The sequence below is a fragment of the Urocitellus parryii genome, chromosome 3 (genome assembly GCF_045843805.1).
Source record: "Urocitellus parryii isolate mUroPar1 chromosome 3, mUroPar1.hap1, whole genome shotgun sequence".
Taxonomy (NCBI): domain Eukaryota; kingdom Metazoa; phylum Chordata; class Mammalia; order Rodentia; family Sciuridae; genus Urocitellus; species Urocitellus parryii.
The window spans coordinates 117,970,143-117,991,853 of NC_135533.1; the positions used below are offsets into that span (position 1 = coordinate 117,970,143).

The 21,711-nt window shown below is 34.9% G+C and overlaps 1 pseudogene; it reads right to left on the reverse strand.

The window, feature by feature from the left end:
• Nucleotides 1-325: 325 nt before the first annotated feature.
• The window catches only part of LOC113177502 (sodium/glucose cotransporter 1-like), a 51,504-nt pseudogene continuing 30,118 nt past the window's right edge, over nucleotides 326-21,711 (reverse strand).

Below are 21,711 nucleotides of genomic sequence, written 5' to 3' on the forward strand. Positions count from 1 at the left end.
GAAAAACTGATTCTACTTGAGAAACAGACTTGCATCAGACACCATAGGACTTCTGTTTCTTGGTCTTATTTTTATGAATATGACTGAACCAATCTTCCTTCTGAGACTCTAATATGTACAGGTGAAAGTATTACACTGGCTTCAAAATATAAGTTAATGGCAAAAATAATGATTTGCCTTAAGCTACCTTATAATTAATTACACATATACATGTTTATCCAACTGGGCAAATTTTATAACTTTCTGGTTTCCTTCAATGCCACAGAATGGAACTGAAGGGAGATAAAGATTGCAGCAGTGGTGAGTAGACAGCAGAATATAGGACTCAGGCAAAGTATGCATGGCAAAAGACAGCTACAGGTAGCAGGATGATGCCATTGATGTTCACTACTGTCCTCCACAAAGGCTTCTCAGAGGTGTCTGTCAGCTTCATCTTCATAGCTGCCTCCTCTTCCTTGGTCATCTTAGGTCCCTAGTCCAGCCCACAGAACAGGTCATAGGCCCGCCTGAAGCACCCTTTTCTCTCCTCTGGAACTTCTGTATCAAGGGAAAGGCATAAAATAATTATTGGATACAGAAGCAGGAGAGATGAGAAGGGGCTTCCAGGAAGATGCTATACCATGAAGCATCTCCATTCTGAAGAAATTTCCCAATTTTCTTCTTTTCAGGAATAGGAGTAGCATATGATTTTCAAATGAACTTATGTACAAGACGATGTTACTGAATGGATTCTACATCATCACAATCAACTAGCCTGAACTGTATCTCTATCAGACAAATGAAATGTATTTTGATTTAGATCAAGTGATAGTTTATGAGAGAGAAATGTTAACAATTGGCTGGTAAACTGTGGTGTGAAGAACATGGAAAACCCACCTGTGAAATACATAAACTCATAGCTCTCTGCTGTGTTACTGGAAAGCAACAAGGCTGGCATGTCAGGAGTGAATTGGCTACATCTGTGAATTCTAAGCTTCCACATCAGATCCACCTGGATGGCAAAGAAAGGTCTGAACCATTCCTGATGCAAAGTAGCACTGATCAATACTTCTGGGCCTTAAGATCTGATATTGCATATCAATACTGATGAATCAAACCATCCAACTGGCCCTTACACCCAAAGTGGATGCCTACCAAGGACAAGACTCCATCAAATTTCCATCCCCAGCCTTTGTGTATTCAAGGGAACTGGTTTTCATCTGAGCTCAGGTGAGGCACCAGAAGTAGACAGACCCAGTTTACAATCTCTCTCTTCCACTTACTAATATGAGATCAAACACACTATATTTTTGGCACCATCTTAAGAGAACACTCTTTTGCACTTTCTCATTTTCACAAATCTCAGATATTTTAAAAAGAGGCACAGAATTTTAGAAATGGAAACATCCTGAGTGATCTAGGGCATAAATGTATCACAATTGGTACCAAGTCCAGTCTCATGGCCTTATTAATTCACTTCTCTTATCTTTTGGGTATCTGTAAAAGTGGATAAATACTGACTTCTTTATTGTATTAATGAAAATTTAATGAGATATTTAATATAATGATTTAATGAGAGAGAACCCAGCACATAATACATATTAGTAAGTAAAATCTCCCCCCACTCTCTATCTTTTCTCTCACACAAGAGATATACCCTTTTGTACCTCTCCCATCTGTTGTATTCCAATGATATGGGCTCACTGATTTAGCTCATGTGACAAATAGGTACATGGTTATCTGAGTTAACATAAAGTTAAGTGGTATTGGGAAACTCTCTATCTTATTTTTCTCATCTATAAAATTGGAAGTTGTATGCTTGCATTATCTGCCTTAAACTATGATCTGGATACAAAATGTATCATTAAATGAGTTAGTTATTTATAATTAAATGTTATGATCATGTCATTATCAATCATATGATAATGGTGGTGGTGATGATGGTAAGGGGATGGTGATGCAATTTTATTCTCTTAATATTACTAGAATCTTCCCCATAATGCTGTTTGTGACACTCAGTCCTTTTTCTTTTCTATTTTGAGACAGCATCTCATTTAATTGCCCACGATGGTCTCATATTTGCAATCCTCTTGCCCCAGCCTTTTGAATCACTGTGATTACATGTATGCATCACCAAACCCAGACCCATTACCTAGATGTGCAATAGTCTACATTCTTACTCTGAGTTAAAATTAGATGGATCCTTGAGTTCATCAGTTTCATATTTCTTCTCTGATGCAAAAATTATCTCTTCTTCCATGTTAACACTTCTTGATATTCAAGGCTCCTCATCCATGCCCTTCTAAAATCTGATATTCTCACATAGTATGGAAACACGTTTTAAAGTAGAAGAGAAAGGGGGCATGCTCACGGGCTAAGGTGTAGTTTTGTTGTATAGCAGTTGTCTAGTAGGTGCAAGTCCTTGTTTTAATTGCCAGTACCACACAAAGGAAGAGAAAAAGAAAAAAAATGGGGGGGGGGCATGTTCATGCCTGGCTACTCCAGGAAAGCAGGAAGGAACTGCCTGATGTCAGCATCATGGACAGCTGCCTGTGGCTCCATGTTCCTCCAGTACCCACAGAGATGCTGGTTTCAGAAATGAAATGTTCTTAGAGATTAAGAGCATATTGTATCAGGGCCAAGACGATTAACAGTCTCTCCCTCCCAGTACCTCAATTTGTGTCTGTAAAGTGAGATAATAAGATCATAGGACATTTATGGCCCTTTCCAGAGCTAGAATTCTATGACATTCCTAATGGCCAGATTCAAAATTTGCTCTGCTTCCTCTGGGGCTCTACTTCACATGGAGTGATGAGCGCTCCAGTCCAATACCAGCAAAAGCACCTGATCTTGAGCTCCCCTACTTCTACCCACCACATGCATCCATTCTTCATCTGTGTATCGTACCCATATGGTGAGGAAAACTTCCAACATTGAACACATTAATTTAAAGGGAAAGCCTCTAGGCACTAACTAAGCATCATCTCAGGCTTCCAGAGAAATTTGATTTTTTAAGTCAGATATGGTAAGACATAAGATCCCAATAGTCTCTATTTTTTATTCTCTTTATGTTACTAGAATCAAACAAAGCTTTCCCCACCATCTGATCTGTTTCCAAACTATGTCAGAAGAGCCTGACCCTTCTCTTACCTATGACTATGCCCCCAAAGCATGGTCAAGTCAAGGTGGCAAATTTCTCATGCACTGATTCACTGAGCACAGTAAATTTGAGGGGTAAGGCAGCTGAAATGGCCCTGTACCTCCCTCCCTGACCTCAACCAAGCCTCATAGTAAACTTTCCAAAATCCACTTATCCATCCACATTCCTCCTAGGGAAGGGATCTGAGCTCTGATGAAGGCATTTAGTGAAAGCTTTACACAGTCTTGCTGTCGTAAGAGAAACTTTTTTTTTTTTTTGTACCAGGGATTGAACTCAGGGGCACTTGACTACTAAGCCATATCCTCAGCCCTACTTTGTATTTTATTTAGAAACAGGGTCTCACTGAATTGCTTAGTGCCTTTCTTTTGCTGTAGCTTGCTTTGAACTCATGATTCTTCTGCCTCAGTTTCCTTTACTGCTGGGATTACAGGTGTGTGCCACCACACCCAGCAAGAGTAAGTTTTTATGGCTTGGAAATCAGCTTTGACTCATAAATCACCTATTTCAATGGTATCCTTCGGTGTTTCTTGGAGGTTCTCCTCTTCTGCATCCAAGTCAATACGTTCCTCTGTGCTGTTGCGCAGATTCGAACAGAGACGATAGAGCTGTGGGAAAACAGAGAAAAATTTAATATAAAAATCCAGTGTCTTCAGCCAAGCAGTAGGAGAGCAAAGAGATAACCATCAAGAAAAGAAAAGGAATGTGTACCAACAAAGAACATAGATTACATTTCTCACCCACAGCATAATCTCTCAATATGTTGGAAACTTAGATGTAAATCATACCCATGTATACATGATATATGGATAGAAGTTAAAGAGACTGTCTCAGATAAGGAAATATTTGTTCAGTGATTATTTTTACACATGATAAATGAATTGTTCCTTTTGGCACTGATACTAGGAAGTAAGACTAGACAAAACAACCATTTGTCCAGATCAGCAGTGTGAGGTCATAATTTTATACTATGTCATATTATGAGGATAAGAATATGCAGAGGGATACATCAAGTTGGTAGAATAGAGATAACCAGCACTAGTTTGCTCCTCCATGGGATGGAAACAAAGAAAAACATTGTGTAACTGCTCACAGAAGTAAGGAACTATGAGTGAACACTGGAAATTGATAGCACAGAAAATTAAACCTGGTGAATTCCAGAGACAACGGAGAATAGCAAAGCAAAAGAGGTAGAATACCTCAGCTCCTGGTGCCTGACACCCTAGTCAGGGGAAGGCACTGATTCCTGCAAGGAAGTAAAATCTACAGAGAAAGAGTCATGGCATGGCATAGAAGGATGCACCCTGCAGACTAACCGGTTTTTTTAAAAGAAGTGTGGAGATAGTGTAAATGATTGTTCTGTAACTAATAGAGCACTTGTTCTATATTTTAGAATATTTATTTTTTAGTTTTCGGCAGACACAACATCTTTGTATGTGGTGCTGAGGATCGAACCCGGGCCGCATGCATGCCAGGTGAGCACGCTACCGCTTGAGCCACATCCCCAGCCCAATAACAGTTTAAATAAATAGATGACCTGGAGTCTGCTTAACAAGCTAGCTTTAAAGAAGGAACTCAACCGTATCTCTCAGCAAACCCTCAGAGTGCTATGGCGAGGATCCATCTTGAGTAGGGTCCTATTGTTAGGGACTAAACAGCTCTGTGATCAGAAGACCCAACAAAATCACATTTTAGTGTCCCTATGAACATTCCTATGCACTAACTGGGTCAGCAGTGGCCAGTATAACTTGGGGGAGTATCCCTGACAAAAGTTTCTGAGAAATTTATGCAGGGGTTTATTTATGATTTACTTATGCAGGGAACATAGACTACAATACATACACGAGAATGGAGGAAACAGTAATTCAGCAGTTCTCCCTTCTGTTATTTGAAGTGACCCCAGAAGTATATTATTTTGTGTGGGGGCCAGGTCTGAAGTCATGAGGATAGAGGTCGGCAAATCGTTTGGTTTCCACAACCAAAAGTACAGAACAAAGAATATTAAAGGCTGCAATAGAGCAGTGCAAACTCACATGTAAAGGCAAACCTATTAGAACAAAAGCAGATTTCTTGGTGGAAAATATTATCACCAGGAGGGTATGGACTGATGTATTTCAAATACTGAAAGAAAGTAAATGCCAATCTATATTAGTATACTCAGCAAAGTTATTCTTCATATTTGAATGATAAATAAGCACCTTCCATGATAATCACAAACAAAGGGAGTTTATGGCCATGAAGCCAGCACTGCAGAAGATACTTAAGGGACTTCTATACCTAGAAGAGGAAAAATGATAACCACAATCATGAGAACACAGGAAAGAATAAATCTCACTAAAAGAGTTGATAAGCAAATGAGAATTAAGAAAAAAACCAAACATTATTAATATGTAAAACTACCAATCTTCTAAGATGAATAAGAAAAACAAATATAGAATATCCAAAACTACCAGAATATAAACAAAAAATTTAGAAGCTGTACACACTTTTCAACAAAAATCCTGAATGTAAATGAATCCTCCAATTAAAAAATACATACTGGCCAACTGGATTAAAAAACAAGATGTAACAATCTGCTGCATACAAGAAACTCATGTCATAATTAAGGACATGAACAGACTGAAAATGAAAGGATGGAGAATGAAATTTCATGAAAATGAAATATGAAAGCAAATAGCAGTATTTATTTATGATTTACTTTTAGCCAAGATTTGTCAGAAGAGACAAGGAAGATCACTACAGACTTATAAAGGGAACAATTCATCAAGAAGATATAATGATTATAAATATATATGCACAAAATGTCAATATATATTATATTCAATAGTCTTTGTTAAACAAAGACTATTGAATATAAACAAAGAGATAAGCTTAAATAATAATAGATGATTTCAATATCACACCCTCAGCAAGTGATAGATCATCCAGACAATAAGCCATCAAAGAAACATCAGAGTTAAGTTATACTACAGATCAGGTGGACTTAATATACAACCACAGAAATTTCACCCCAAAACTGTATAACACGTATTTTCATAAGTACATGGATTTTCCAAAATAGATCATATATTAGGCCATAAATCAAGTCTTACAAATGATAAAAAGTTGAAATAATTTGTTATATCTAATCAGATCATAATTTAGTGAAACTAGAATTAAGAGGAAGAGGAACTACAGAAATTATATGAACACATGGAGACTGAACAATATACTTTTTTTGGTGGTATGGGGTTACTCTAACACTGAGCTACATCCCCAGCTCTATCTTTAATTTTATTTTGAGATAGTATCTAACTAAGTTGCCAAGGTTAACTTCAAACTTGTGATCCTTCCTGACAAGTATCTGGGATTATAGGTGTCCACCACCACACCAAGCTGATAATAAACAGTGGGTCATTGAAGAATCTGGAAGGAAATTTAAAAATTTCTAGAATCATGTGAAAATGGAAATATAGCATACCCTTATCTTGTGGGATACAATGAAAACAGTATGAAGAGGAAAATTTAGAGCTATGAGTGTTTGCAACAATAACAACAAACCATAGAGATCATAAATAAATAACCTAAACATGGCAAGGCTAAGACTAAACCCCCAATCAGTAGAGTACAGAAATAATAAAGATTAGGGCAAAAATAAATAAATTAGAGACAATATGAATGATACAAAGGATTGATGAAACAAAGAGTTGGTCCTATGAAAAGATAAAATTCACAAGCTCTTGACTAAATCTACCAAAAACAAGAGAAATAAGACCCAAATAAATATAAAGAGATAAGAAGGGGGATATACAACTGATACCATTGAAATTCACTGGATAATTTGGGAATATTTTAAAAAACTTTATGTAAAACAAATTAAAAATATCTAGTGGACAAATTTCTGGACACATATGACATTCCATAATTAGCCAAAATAGAAAATAAAAAATAAAATTAAAATAAAAAGATAAATAGATCAATAAGAAATGAGATTAAAATAGTCATAAAAAGTATTACAACAAAGATAAGCTCAGAATAGATTCACTGCTGAATTTTACCAGGCTTTTAAAGAAGAAATAATACCAACTACCAAAGCTCCTCAAAATATTTCATAAATTAGAAAGGGAAAGACCCTTTTAAACTCATTCTACAAAGCCAGTATTACTCTACTATGATAACATGATAAGGACACAACACATATACACATAAGGAAACTATAGGTCAATAACCCTGTCATCATAGTGCATAAAATCTCAATAAAATACTTGCAAATTGAATCAACAGCACATTAAAAGATCATTCACCATGAGCAAGTTAGTTTTATTCCAGTGATGTAAGTCTGATTCAACACACACAAATCAATAAATGTAATACAGCACACAAATAGAACCAAAGACACATATCACATAATCATCTCAATAGATTCAGAAAGTACCTTTGATAAAATTGTGTATCTATTCATGATTAAAAACCCTGATTACATTAGGGATAGAAATATCATATGTCAACACAATAAAGGCTATATATCACAAGCCCATAGCTCACATCATACTGAAAGGAGAAAAATAAAATCATTTCCTCTAAAACCAGAAAAATACAAGAATGTCCACTCTTATTCAATATAGTATTTGAAATTTCATCCAGAGCAATCAGGCAAGAAAAACAAATAAAAGAGATACAAAGAAAAAAATGAGGAAGTCAGATTTTCCATCTTTGCAGATAGTGCAATTCTATATTTAGATAACCCTAAACCCTAAAACACTTTTAGAACTTATAAACAAATTTAACAAAGTAGCAGATACAAAATCAAACATACAAAAATCAATAACTGTTTTATACACCAAAAATGAATTTCCTGAGAAACAAATTAGGAAAAAAACTCTCACTTTACAATAAGTGAGAAAAACAAATAAATAATATACCTAGGAATAAACTTGACCAAGATGATAAAAAACCTACAATGAAAATTTCAAAGCCCTGAAGAAAAAAACTGAAAAAGAGACTAGAATGTGGAAAAACACCACTGTACATGGATTGGGAGAATGAATATTGTTTAAATGAGTATACTACAAAAAGTGATCTACAGATTCAATATAATCCTCATAAAATACCAATGACATTCTTCACAGAACTAGGAAAAACAATCCTAAAATTCATATGAAAGCACAAAAGACCCATAACAGCCAAAGCAATCCTTGGCAAAAGAGCAACACTAAGGGATGATAATTCCTGGTTTCAAAACATACTACAGAGCAATAATAATAAAAATAGAATGTCATTGGCATACAAATAGGCAGGTCATTTGATTAAATAGAATAGAGGACACAGAAATAAACTCATGCATCTTTAGCTAACTGATTCTCAACAAAAGTCCCAAAAACTATGTTGGAGAAAAGACAGCCTCTTCAACAAATGATGTTGGGAAAACTGAAAACCCACATGAAGAAGACCGAAACTAGGGCTCTATCTCTCATCCTGTACAAAAATAAATTCAAATAAATAAATAAATAAATAAACCCAAAATGAATCAAAGAGATTAACGTAAGACCTGAAGCTTTGAAATGACTAGAAGAAAGCATAGATATTGCTACAAGCAACAATTTCCTTGAATAGGATTCTAATAGCCCAGGAAACAAAATAAATAATTGACAAATAGGATCACATCATATTAAAAAGTTTCTGCACAACAAGAGAAACAATCATCAGAGTGAAGAGATAACCTGCACTATGGCAGGAAACAAAATCTTTGCTAGCTATTCATTTGACAAAGAATTAATATCCAGAATATATAATTTTTAAAAATTAACAAAAGAACAAGCAATCTAATCAAGAAATGAGCAATTGGTGTGAATAGATACTTCTCAAGAGAAGAGTATGGATGGCCAATAAATATATTTTTAAATGATATATATCTTTATTCATCAGGCAAGTGCAAATCAAAACTATAGTAAGATTCCATCTGACTGAATTATAGTCAGAATGGCTATTATAAAAATTAATAAATAAATAACAAATGCAGGCAAGGATGTAGAGAAAAAAATAACCCTTTTACAATTTTGGTGGGAGTGTAAATTAGCTCTGTCACTATAGCAATCAGTATGGAGTTTCCTTAAAAAATTTAAAATAGAATTACCAAACAATCCAGCTATATCAATCCTGGGTATATATCCAGAGGAAATAAGTCAGTGTACCAAAGAGGTACCTGTACACCCATGTTTTTTACAGCACCATTCATAATTGTAAAGATACTGAATCAGTCCAGGTGTTCATCAACAGATTAATGAATTTTAAAAATGGTATATATACACTATGGATATCATTCAGTCATAAAGAATAATGAAATCATGTCATTTTCAGGAAAATTGATGGAATTGGAGTATATGTTAAGTGAAATCAGCCAAAAAAATAACAAGTAGGGCATGTTTTCTCCTGTCCATTGGTAACTACCTTGCTTTCTCGACTTTAAAAGGAAACACAGAACTAAATGTGTTTGAGGCTATAAGTTTGAGGCATGGGGAAGCAGGTGATAGCTCTATGAAAGAAAGCCTGTGACAGATACAGTCAATAAACATCATGCTGATTTTGCAGTAATTAAATCAGTTTTTATTTGACATATAGGTTTGTCACGGCTTTTGGAAATTTGGCAATGATGTTGAAGGTCTCTAATGGTCCTATAGTTCTTGTATTCAGGTGTGCATAAATACAGTATTAATAAAAATTTTCTCTTTTTGTATGGGCATATATGATCTTGGGTTAATTTCTTATCTCTGTTCCCTTGGAAACCTGAAAAAGATGGAACGCCATTTGAATTGGTTTAGCAGACTTATATTGCTTATAGGCCCATAATCACTCATTTTTTCTAGATTGGGAGGGATATGAATGAACCCTAAACCAATGGAAACATTTTGATTTAAAGAAGAGTACTTTTAATTTATGAAGTCTTAAATCAATTGGGCCTTGATATTGTGTTATGATTTGAATGTCCCCTCGAAAACTTATGTTGAAATTTAACTGCCATTGTGACAGTATTAAAGGTGTCAGCATACTACAGCAATAGAGGCACATCACATTTTATAGCAGTGCAATTCACAATAGTCAAATTATAGAACAATCCCAGGTGCCCATTAACAGACGAATCAATAAAGAATATGTGGCATTGCTACAGGCCTGACTCGGGCCTAAATGAAGGAATGTTTATCTTGCTCATTGTGCGGCAGGGAAGTCCTACCATAGAATGCTATGTTTTGGGACAGAGTGCTGTCAGAACTCCGGCAAGTACCATTTCCTTGCTCCTTTGACAAGGAGTTTTTCCCCTGTTGGTTCAAGGTAAGCCTACATGGCAGTTTCTAAACTCTTCGTGTCTGGACTCCTGTAAGATGATATGTTGTGTATCACTTCTGGACTATCATTACTGTTATATGTAAATTGGCACATACCCACTATAAAAGCTATTTTTGCTGTGCAATAAAACAGACACTGTTCTCTGAAACCATCTCTGGAGGGGTTTCTCCATGCTCTCAAGCTCCCCACAGTCGACACTGGAAGGGCAGGACCCTCAGCATGGCATGTGTACACAATAGCTTTTTAATTTTTTTAGTTGTTGATAGACCTTTATTTTTTATTTATTTATATCCAGTGCTGAGAATTGAACCCAGTGCCTCACACATGCCAGGCAAGTATGCTACTGCCAGACCCCAGCCCCAGAACCACAATGGCTTTATACTGAGCTATAAAGGAGAATGGAGTAATGTCATTTGCTGGTAAATGGATGTAATTGGAGAACATCAGGCTAAGTGAAATAAGTCAGACTCACAAAGTCAAAGGTCAATTGTCTTTGCACATAAGCAGAAGTTAGAAACAAGGAGAGAAGAGGATTGAGGAATCCCATGAAGACAGAAAGGAGAGCAGTAAGGAAAAAGAAGGGGATTAAGGGGACAGAGGATGGAAGGGAAAAGGGAGGAACCCCAGAATGAAATTGATCAAGTTATGCTATGTACATAAATGAGTATTCTACATTCAATTTGACCTTCGTGTATATCTATGAAGCACCAATTAAAAGCAATGAATAAACAGAAGTAAGTCCAGTAGAGTAGAGGAAGAAAATGGGCAAGGAGGAGACAAGGAAAAATGGAAGTACTGGGGATTGAAATGGAACAAATTATATTCCATGTATGTATGCATATGTCAAAATGAACCCCACTTATATTTATAACTATAATGCAAAAATAAGAACATTTTTTTAAAAAAGGGATAATTAGATAATGAGGAATCTGTTCTTATGAGTGGATTAAATCCACTATTATGGGAATACTTTTTTAATAAAAGGATGAAGTTTGGCTTCGATTAATTCATATCCCTTTCTCATTCTCTCTTGCCACTTAATGCCTTCCATGAGTTTATGATGTGGCAAGAGGGTCCTCACCAGATGCACCCATCAATCAGACTTGAGGCTTCAAGAACAAAAAATGAAATAAACTTTTATTATTTATAACCTACCCAATCTGTGGCATTCTGTTATAGCAGCAGTAAACAGACTAAGATATATTGTTAGAAATATTTTGAATTTTATGAACAACTGTTTGGCAGCTTAAGTGGAAAATATCAAAAGGTAAAACATACTACAGATTTCTCTGAGTTTAGAAATTTTTGTAACCAGGCCTCAGAAGCTTCAACTATGGGACTGTTATAAGTAACACAAGATACTATTTTGAACATAGGTTTCTGAGTATGGTAGCCCCATGCTTGCTCATGTGATCTCATTTCCCTTGTACATCTACTATCACTCAGGGAGTAGGATCCAGAGACAACCCCCCTGGACTGAAGTGTGGACTGTCAAAAGATTCCCATTAAAAATGCATTCTTGAAACTTCCTAGCTGGCATACCATATTTCCTGTCCTGTGTCCTTCTACACAAAACTAAGGGCAAGTACAAATCATTTTATTCATGCAGGTGGGAGATGTCTAGTTGAGCTGAGGTCAATCAAGAGTGCTGCAACATGAATGTGAAATAAGGACAGAAGAGGTCTTCTGAATGGATACTCACATGCACATCTGGAATGGGCTTGGTGAAGAGGGAGATGACCACAATGGTGATGACAGAAATGAAAAAGAGGAGAATGGCAAAATACAAGTAGTGGACCCCACAGATAATGGTGGGACAGTTGCTGGGCTACACACAGCTCCCAGTTCCATAGGCAAACTCAGTAATCATATGGGAAATCCCAATCAGAAATCCTAGGATGAGTCCCCAAAAGGCTCCCTGTGAAAGAAAACCCTGAATTAATGAGTGCTGAACCCACAAAACAGGTGGGAATTCTAACATTCCAAGAGCTGAGTGGGCAGAGGCAAAGGAATAAAGCTGAGAGAAATGGTAGCTCTAGACCATCTGAAGCCAGGACATCATGGTGCAGGAAGGGCTGGGACTGTTTAGTCAGGCTTCTAGGGGGTCTCTCTATCTTGTTTCAGCAGCATGATTTCACCTGCATCATTAAACAAGGACTCATAATATAGTGGAGTAAAGTGATTAATAACTCATATGGAATTTTAATCTCCTCTAAATTCCAAAAATTCATTTTAACTTAAAAAATATTTGAACTCTCCACCTTAGCTATTGTCATCACCTGCCTCCAGATTTAGGTCTGTTTAGATGTTATGTGATCACTTGTATTTTGTCTACCTTGAAGATACCAAAAAATTAATTAGGTATCTGTGGGATGGAGAAAGTAACTTTTCCATATAAATAGTTCTTCAATCCCCTTTATAAGCCCAAAGTCATAAATTTTAGTTTAATAACACAACATTATATAATGGATTTTTGTATCAAATTTGGGGTTTGTATATGAGATACACAGATGCTTCCAAGAGACTAGAAGAATTAGGGGACTATTTTTCAGGGATTTTTAAAGACTCTTCATCCCTCTTTCTTCACCTTTTCTTTTCTTTGTTTTCTTCCTCATTTTTTTTTACTTTCCTTTACCTCCTCTCTTTGCTTCTTCCTTTTCTTGTTTTTTTGCCTTTTGGTCTGTTCTCACCAAAGGCCTCTATTTCTGAAAGCTACAAATTAAGTGAGCCAGTGGCAAATGTGAATGTGCTCTTAGAAGGGTGGCCAAAATGAATCTTCATAATTTTGTCAGGTGTTGATCAGTCCCTTGGCTAGCCACAGTTATCCCTATACTTTATATTCCAAGCATGTTAATTTAAGAGCTGTTCTTTAAGTATATTTATGTCCAGTATTTTTGTTTATGTCATTCTCTCTATCTGTGAGAATATGGATATTCTTCCTGGTAAATTTGCTCTATTTTAAATAGAATAAACTATAGAGAACTGGGTGGGTTCACCCTCCTTGCTGTGGCCACAGGACTGTGAACACATGTCCACGTCAGACCAATTCTACTGCCATGCAATCACTTATTCATTTCTCTGCTTCCACATTTTAACTGGGAGTTTTTCCAGAGAAAGAACCAAGTTTCATTCACTTAATGTAGCTAGTGCCTGGCCCGATGCCTGGCATCTGAAATTTTCTATTAAATTAATAAGTGAGAAAGAAAAAAAATATTCCCCATTCATTCCCCATAATGTATTCCTTTAAAAAACACTTTTATTTTAGTTACTATGAATAATGCTGATAAAACTTACAAGGATTTCTTCTTTTTTTGGAAATTAACTTCTATTCCTTTACTTTTATTCTCAAGTGGCTCTTAAAAAAATTGATAGCCATTGACATTTTCTTGTGCATTTTAGGATGTTTAGCATATCCCTGACCTCTAACCACTAGGTATATGCAGGGTTCTCTGAAGCAGAATTATCAAAAATCTTTACAAACATTGCTCTTAAAGGGGGTTAAAAATACCTCCAATGGAGTATGACTATGGTCTATATCAATTCTTATTTTTGTTTTTGAAAGTGCTGCCATTGCCAAATTGGATATTCTTGTGGCCTGTTGCAGTGCCAACCTGGGCTTTTAGACATAAGATGACAATTTTATTTTAGAAATATTCCAGGGAACCAGCTTTCTGCTAATCCCTATTGAAATTTGTCTAAAGAAATGTATCTATGTATCTAACCTGTTTTGATTAATTTCTGGTTTAATTCTGATCTTGCCAAAGTATCTGTGTGCCCAGTTTTGTGTAACTAGAAAATCTGGATTATCTTAAAACAACAATGTTGATCTGCTCTTATAGAATTTAAAAAGAACTGGTTTAAGGATCAACATTGTTGCTTTAAGATAATTGTCAACTTTTGTGTTTTATCAGGATAATTTATTGTGTCTATTAGATTTTCATTACTTAGGGACACTAAGTTTTGAAAGAATTATGTTTTGTTTAAGTTCCTGTCTGTTTTAACACCTTTTAAATGATTGCTTCATAACTCTGGTGAAATAAACAACTGTTATTTTAGGTTATTTTATTACATCTAGCACCCTAAATATATGTGACTAGAAATGTGTTACATCTGAGGGCTAAATATGTTTGTTTGAATTTTGTCTAAATATTATAGAAAAAAGCTTGTAGAATTAAAGCTATGTAGGTTTAATATGGACAAGGTGACCATTAAGTGTTCTCCTCTATAAAATATATGTTGTATCTATAACTTAAATATAAATGGTCAATGAAACTTTTGTAATTCCTGCCATTTGTATTTGATCTGTATCTGTTTGCTTTACTAAATAAATATCTTGTTATATAAAAAAATAAAAAGAAAAGAAAAAGAAAATCTGCAAATGTGGAAAGAAGAGATATACCTGTTGTGTTTTGTGCACCTCAAACTGGGTTACTCCACTGAGGTACTTCCCTGATGCAGTATATATCTGTTTCTGTCCTTTTGGGAGTAAGAAAATGTCTCCAATCAAAACTATGATATCAATTTTATTCTTTTGGATGGTAAGCCACATGGTCAGCACTGCTGCTTTTTCTCAGCCCTTCCCAGGGGAAGGTTGGAAACAGAAAGCTGAGCAACACCCTTGTTGAATAGCATATCCAAATGCATCTTTCTCATTGGGATAGCACCAAAAGAGCAAATCTAAGAGTTATTGGGATAGAGGAAGAAGGCACAGAGTTTCAAACCAAAGGAATGCACAATCTCTTCAATGAGATAATATCAGAAACATGCCCAAACATGAAGTATAAAATGGAAAAATCAAATAGAAGAGGCTTGTAGGACACCAAATGTACAAAATTATAACAGATCTACACCAAATTACATTATAATGAAAATGCCTAGCATACAGAATAATGATAGAATATTAAAGGCCAAATGAGAGAGAAATCAGATCACATATAGGGGGATACCAATTCGTATCTCAGCAGATTTTTCAAACCAGACCCTCAAAGCTAGGAGATCATGGAAAAACACAACAAGAATTCTGAAAGAAATTAATGCCAACCAAGAATCTTATATCCAGAAAAATTAAGCTTCAGTTTTAATGAGGAAATAAAAACCTTCCATGATAAACAAAAGTTAAAAGAATTTACAACTAGAAAGCCTGCCCAACAGAACATCCTCAGCAAAATATTCCCTGAGGAAGAAATTAAAAACAACAATGAAAATCAGCAGAGGAAGGTATTACACTAAAGGAAAAAACTAATCAAAGGAGAAACCAAGTCAAGTTAAATAACAAAAATAAACAAAAATGAGCAGGAATACAAATCATGTCTCAATAATAACCCTGAATGTTAATGGCCTAAACTCACCAATTGAAAGACATAGACTGTCAGATTGGATTTTAAAAAAAGACCCAACAATACACTGCCTTCAAGAGATTCATCTCATAGGAAAAGGTATCCACAGACTGAAAGTGCAAGATTAGGAAAAATCATATCACTCATATGGTCTGTGGAAACAAGCAGGGGTTTCCTATCCTCATATAAAATAAAGTAGACTTCAAGCTAAAGATAATCAAAAGAGATAAAGAAGAACAATACATACTGCTCAAGGGAGCCATACATCAATAAGACATAACAATTATAAATATATATGCCTCAAACAATAGAGCATCTACGTTCATCAAACAAACTCTTTTCAAGTTCAAGCATCAGATAGACCACAACACAATTATTCTGGGTGACTTTAACACACATCTTTCACCACTTGATAGATCTTCCAAACAAAAGCTGAAAAAAGAAACTATAGAACTCAATAATATAACCAAAAACTTAGCTTCAGAGACATAAATAGAATATTTCATTTATCAATGAGTGAATACACTTTCTCAGCAGCACATTGGTCCTTCTCTAAAATAGACCATATATTATGCCACAAACCAGCTCTTAGCAAATACAAATAATTAGAGATATTACCTTGCATCCTATCAGATCATAATGGAATGAAATTAGAAATCAGTGATAAAATAAAAAATAATAGCTACTCCAATACTTGGAGACTAAATAATATGCTATTGAGTAAACAATGGATAACAAGAGACATCAAAGAGAGATTAAAAAATTCTTAGAGGTAAATGAGAACATTGTTACAAGATATCAAAATCTATGGGACACTATGAAGGCAGTGTTAAGGGGAAAGAAAATTCATTGCATGGAGTTCATTTCTTAAAAGAAGAAAAAGTCAACAAATAAATGACTTAATGTTACATCTCAAAACCTTAGAAAAAGAAGAACAAATCAACACCCAAAGCAGTAGGAGACAGGAAATAATTAAAATCAGAGCTGAAATCAGTGAAATTGAAACAAAAGGAACTATTGAAATAATTGACTAAACAGAAAGTTGGTTCTTTGAAAAAATAATAAAATTTATAAACCCTTAGTCATGCTAATGAAGAGAAGGAAACAGAAAACTCAAATTACTAATCTCCATTATGAAAAAGGAAATATCACAACAAACACTACAGAAATATAGAAGATAATTTGAAACTATTTTGAAAATTTGTACTTCAATAAATAGTACCTATCAAAGGCATTGACAAATTTTTAGAGTCATATAATTTGCCCAAATTGAATCAGGATGATCTACACAAGTTAATCAGATCGATTTCAAGCAAGGAGATAGAAGATGCCATCAGAAGCCTACCAATCATGAAAAGCCCAGGACCAGATTAATACACAGCTGAGTTATACAAGACCTTCAAAGATGAACTATCAATACTCCTCAAATTATTCCATGAAATAAAGAGGGAATACTTCCAAATCCATCCTATGAGGCTAATACCACCCTGATTCCAAAACAAGACAAAGGCATATCAAAGAAAAAAAAAGACTGAAGACCAATATCTCTAATGAACATAGATGCTAAAATTCTGGCAAATTCAATACAAAAACATTGAAAAATAATGTACCACAATCAAGTGGGGTTCATCCCAGGTATGCAAGGTTGGTTCAACATACAAAAATCAACAAATGTAATTCATCACATCAATAGTCTTAAAGATAAGAACCATCTCAATAGATGCAGAAAAAGCATTTGACAAAATACAGCACTCCTTCATGTTCAAAACACGAGAAAAATTAGGGATAACAAGAACATATCTCAATGTTGTAAAAGCTATCTATGCTAAACTGCAGGCCAACATCATTCTTAATGGAAAAAAAAATTGTTCGCATTCCCTCTAAAAACTGGAAAAAGACAGGGATGCCTTCTTTCACCACTTCTATTTAACATAGTTCTTGAAACACTAGCAGGGTAATTAGATGAAAGAAATTAAAGGGATATGTATAGGAAAAGAAGAACTTAAGTTAGGACAATTTGCTGATGATATGGTTCTATACCTAGAAGACCCAACAAATTCCACCAGAAAACTTCTAGAACTAGTGAATGAATTCAGCAAAGTAGCAGAATATAAAATCAACAACCATAAATCAAAGGCATTTCTATATATCAGTGACAAATCCTCTGAAAGTGAAACAAGGAAAACTACTCCATTTACAATAGCATCAAAAGAAAAAATACTTGGGAATCAACTTAATGAAAGAGGTGAATGACCTCTACAATGAAAACTTCAGAATGCTAAAGAAAAAAATCAAAGAAGACCTTAGAAGATGGAAAGATCTACCTTGTTCTTGAATAGGCAGAATTAATATTGTCAAAATGACCATGCAGATTTAATGCAATTTCAATCAAAATCCCAATGGAATTCTTATAAAAATAGACAACCAGTCATGAAATTCATCTGGAAAAATAAGAGACCCAGAATAGCTAAAGCAATCCTTAGCAAGAAGAGTGAAGGAGGTGGTATCGTTATACCAGACCTTAAACTATACTACAGAGCAATAATAACAAAACAGCATGGTATTGGCACCAAAATAGACTTGTAGACCAATGGTACAGAATAGAGGACATAGAGACAAACCCACATAACCACATTTATCTTATACTAGACAAAGGTATAGGGATTCTGATTGTGGAAATGTACAGGGAATGTTACCCTGGTGAATAAACTCCCAGGGGGGTAACAGATACTCTCTTTCCCACCCATATATTGCCCTGAAATCTCTCCTAGAAACTAGTAAAATAACTAAATATATGTTCAATGTTTAGCTGATATGGTAATACCCTGCTTGAGAAGCTCTGTGTAGAGCCTCATTAGCCTTGACCTTGATCTCAGGCACACAGCTCCTAGGAATAAAGGAACTCTCTTGTTAGACAACTACAATGTTTCACTGAGTCTAAACCTGTACTCATAACAATAACTTTATACAATGGACTTTCTTGAGAGCTACACAAACCTCCTAACATTGCACATTGCAATTTAGTATGTAACTGAGGAATAAGCTGCATAATGTTGCTAAGTCTGTAACCTGCCTAGTAATACAATGAACAATATGTACTAATGATGCCAATGACTTAAAGTAAACTATTGATATAAATAAAGCTGGCAGTTTGGTCATTCTGCCATCTTTTTTTTTTCTGCCTCTGCATCTTATCTCTGTCTCTCCCTCTTTATTTTCCTTACACAAAGGTGCCAAAAACATATATTGGAGAAAAGATAGCCTCTTCAACAATTTTATCAATTGATAAAATTGGAAATACATATGCAACAAAATTAAATTAAACTCCTATCTCTCACCAGGCACAAAACTGAACTCAAAGTGGATCAAGGACCTAGGAATTAAACCAGAGACACTGTACCTATTAGAAAAAAAAAGTAGGGCCAAATCTCCATAATGTTGGATTAGGCCCTGTCTTCCTTAATAAGTCTCCTATATTTCAATAATTAAAATAAAGAATTAATAAATGGGGTGGATTCAAACTGAAAAGCTACTTCTCATCAAAAGAAACAGTGAGGTGAATAGAGAGCCTACAGAATAGGAGAATTTTTTTTTTTTACCACATGCACATAAGATAGAGCACTAATCTCTGGGATATATAAAGAACTCAAAAATCTTAACACCATAAAAATAAATAACCCAATCAATAAATGGGCCAAGAAACTAAACAGACACTTCTCAGAAGATGATATACAATTAATCTACAAATATATGAAAAAATGTTCATCATCTCTAGTAATTAGAAAAATGCAAATCAAGCTGGTTCATAGTGGCATAGGGAGCGGGAGCAAGGAAGGAATAGACGAACCAGGGCAGAGGGGTGGGAGGGGAAGGGAAGGAGCATGAGGTTACAAGTGATGGTGGAATATGGTGAATATTATTATCCAAATACATGTATGAAGACATGAATGTGAATATACTTTGTATACAACCAGAGATATGAAATATTTGAGCTCAATATTTATAATATGAATTGTAATGCATTCCACTGTCATATATAAATACAAAAAATTAATAAAAAAAGAATCAGCAAAAAAAAAAGAAAAACGCAAATCTCATTCTAGTCAAAATGGCAGCTATTATGAATACAAACAACAATCAGTGTTGACGAGCATGTTGCAGAAAAGGTACACTCATACACTGCTGGTGGAACTGCAAAGTGGTGCAGCCAATATGGAAAGCAATATGGAGAATCATTGGAAAACTGGAAATGGAATCACCATTTGACCTAGCTATCCCTTGGTCTATACCCAATGGACTTAAAAATAGCATATTACAGGGACACAGCCACATCAGTGTTCATAGCAGCACAATTCACAATAGCTAAACTTGGAACCAACCTAGATGGCCCTCAGTAGATGAATGGATAAAAAAATATGGTATATATACACAATGAAATATTATTCAGCATTAAAAGAGAATAAAATCATGGCATTTTCAGGTAAATGGATGGAATTGGAGAATATAATGCTAAGTGAAGTTAGCCCATCCCAAAAAACCAAATGTTGAACGTTTTGATTTAAGGATGCTGATTCATAATGGGATTGGGGGGTGGGGTGGGAGGATTAGATGAATTCTAGATAGTGCAAAGGGGAGGGAATAGACGGGAGTGGGAATGGGGGTAAGAAAGATGGTAGAATGAGATAGACATCATTACTCTAAGTACATGTATGAAGACATGAATGGTATGACTCTACTTTGTGTACAACCAGAGGTATGAAAAATTGTGCTGTATATATGTAATATGAACTTCAATGCATTCTGCTGTCATATAAAACAAATTAAAAATTTAAATATCTGAGAAAAAGAACTATCATAGGACTATAATAAAAATACAACTAACCAAATAGAAGTTGCAAATGATATGAATATCCAATTTGTATTTATATATGACAGTGGAATGAATAGCCATCCCTACAAAGATATGCAATGGTTAATAATGACATAAAAAGATGCTTGACATCAAGAAAATTCAGAATGATTACTATTTCACACCAACTAGGATGGTACTTTAAATATATAACAAGTAGAGAAATGGAGACCTTCTGTTGGTAGAAATGTAATATGACAAAGTTACTATGGAAAATTATTAGGTCTGCAAACAGTTAAACATTTTGTGATTCATCATTTCCACTCCTAAATGTCTACCCAAGAGAAGTAAAAATGTACATCCACAGAAACACATGTGCATAAATGTTCATGGCACCATTACTTATATCACCCCAAAAGTGGAAACAACGCAAATGTTCATCAACTAATCAATGATTAAACAAAGTAAACAACTGATAAGTGGATTATCATGCAATGAAATATTATTCATTAATAAAAAGAAATAATGTGCAAATACATGCTAAAACACAAACCAACCTTGAAAACATCATGCTATTTTTAAAAAGATAGTCACAAAGAACCATATATTATTATATGATTCCTTTTATATGAAAGGTTTGGAACAGGCAAATCTATAGACAGAAAGTGCATCTCTGGTTATTTAGAACTGGGAGGTTGGGTTGAAATAAGAATGAACTGCTAATTTCTTTAACAGGTACAGGATTTCTTTATTGGGTGATGAAAATTTTCTAAATTTGATTGGGATGAACAAACTAAAAACCACTCTGTTGGACACCTTGAATGGGCAAATTGTATGGTATGTGAGTTACAGCTCAATGAAGTCTTTATTGAAAGAAGACAAAGCTCTATTTCCAACTCTGACCTTAAGCAAGTTATACAAACTGTAGGCCTCATTTCTTGAGGTGTTAAATAGGGATACTATGACATCCACTCATGTCAGAATAAGAGGTGTTGTTTTAAAAGTTTTCCCAATCACAGCAAGCACGATTGGCTATAATCTCTGTCATTCTTTCTATACCTCTGTGGGCA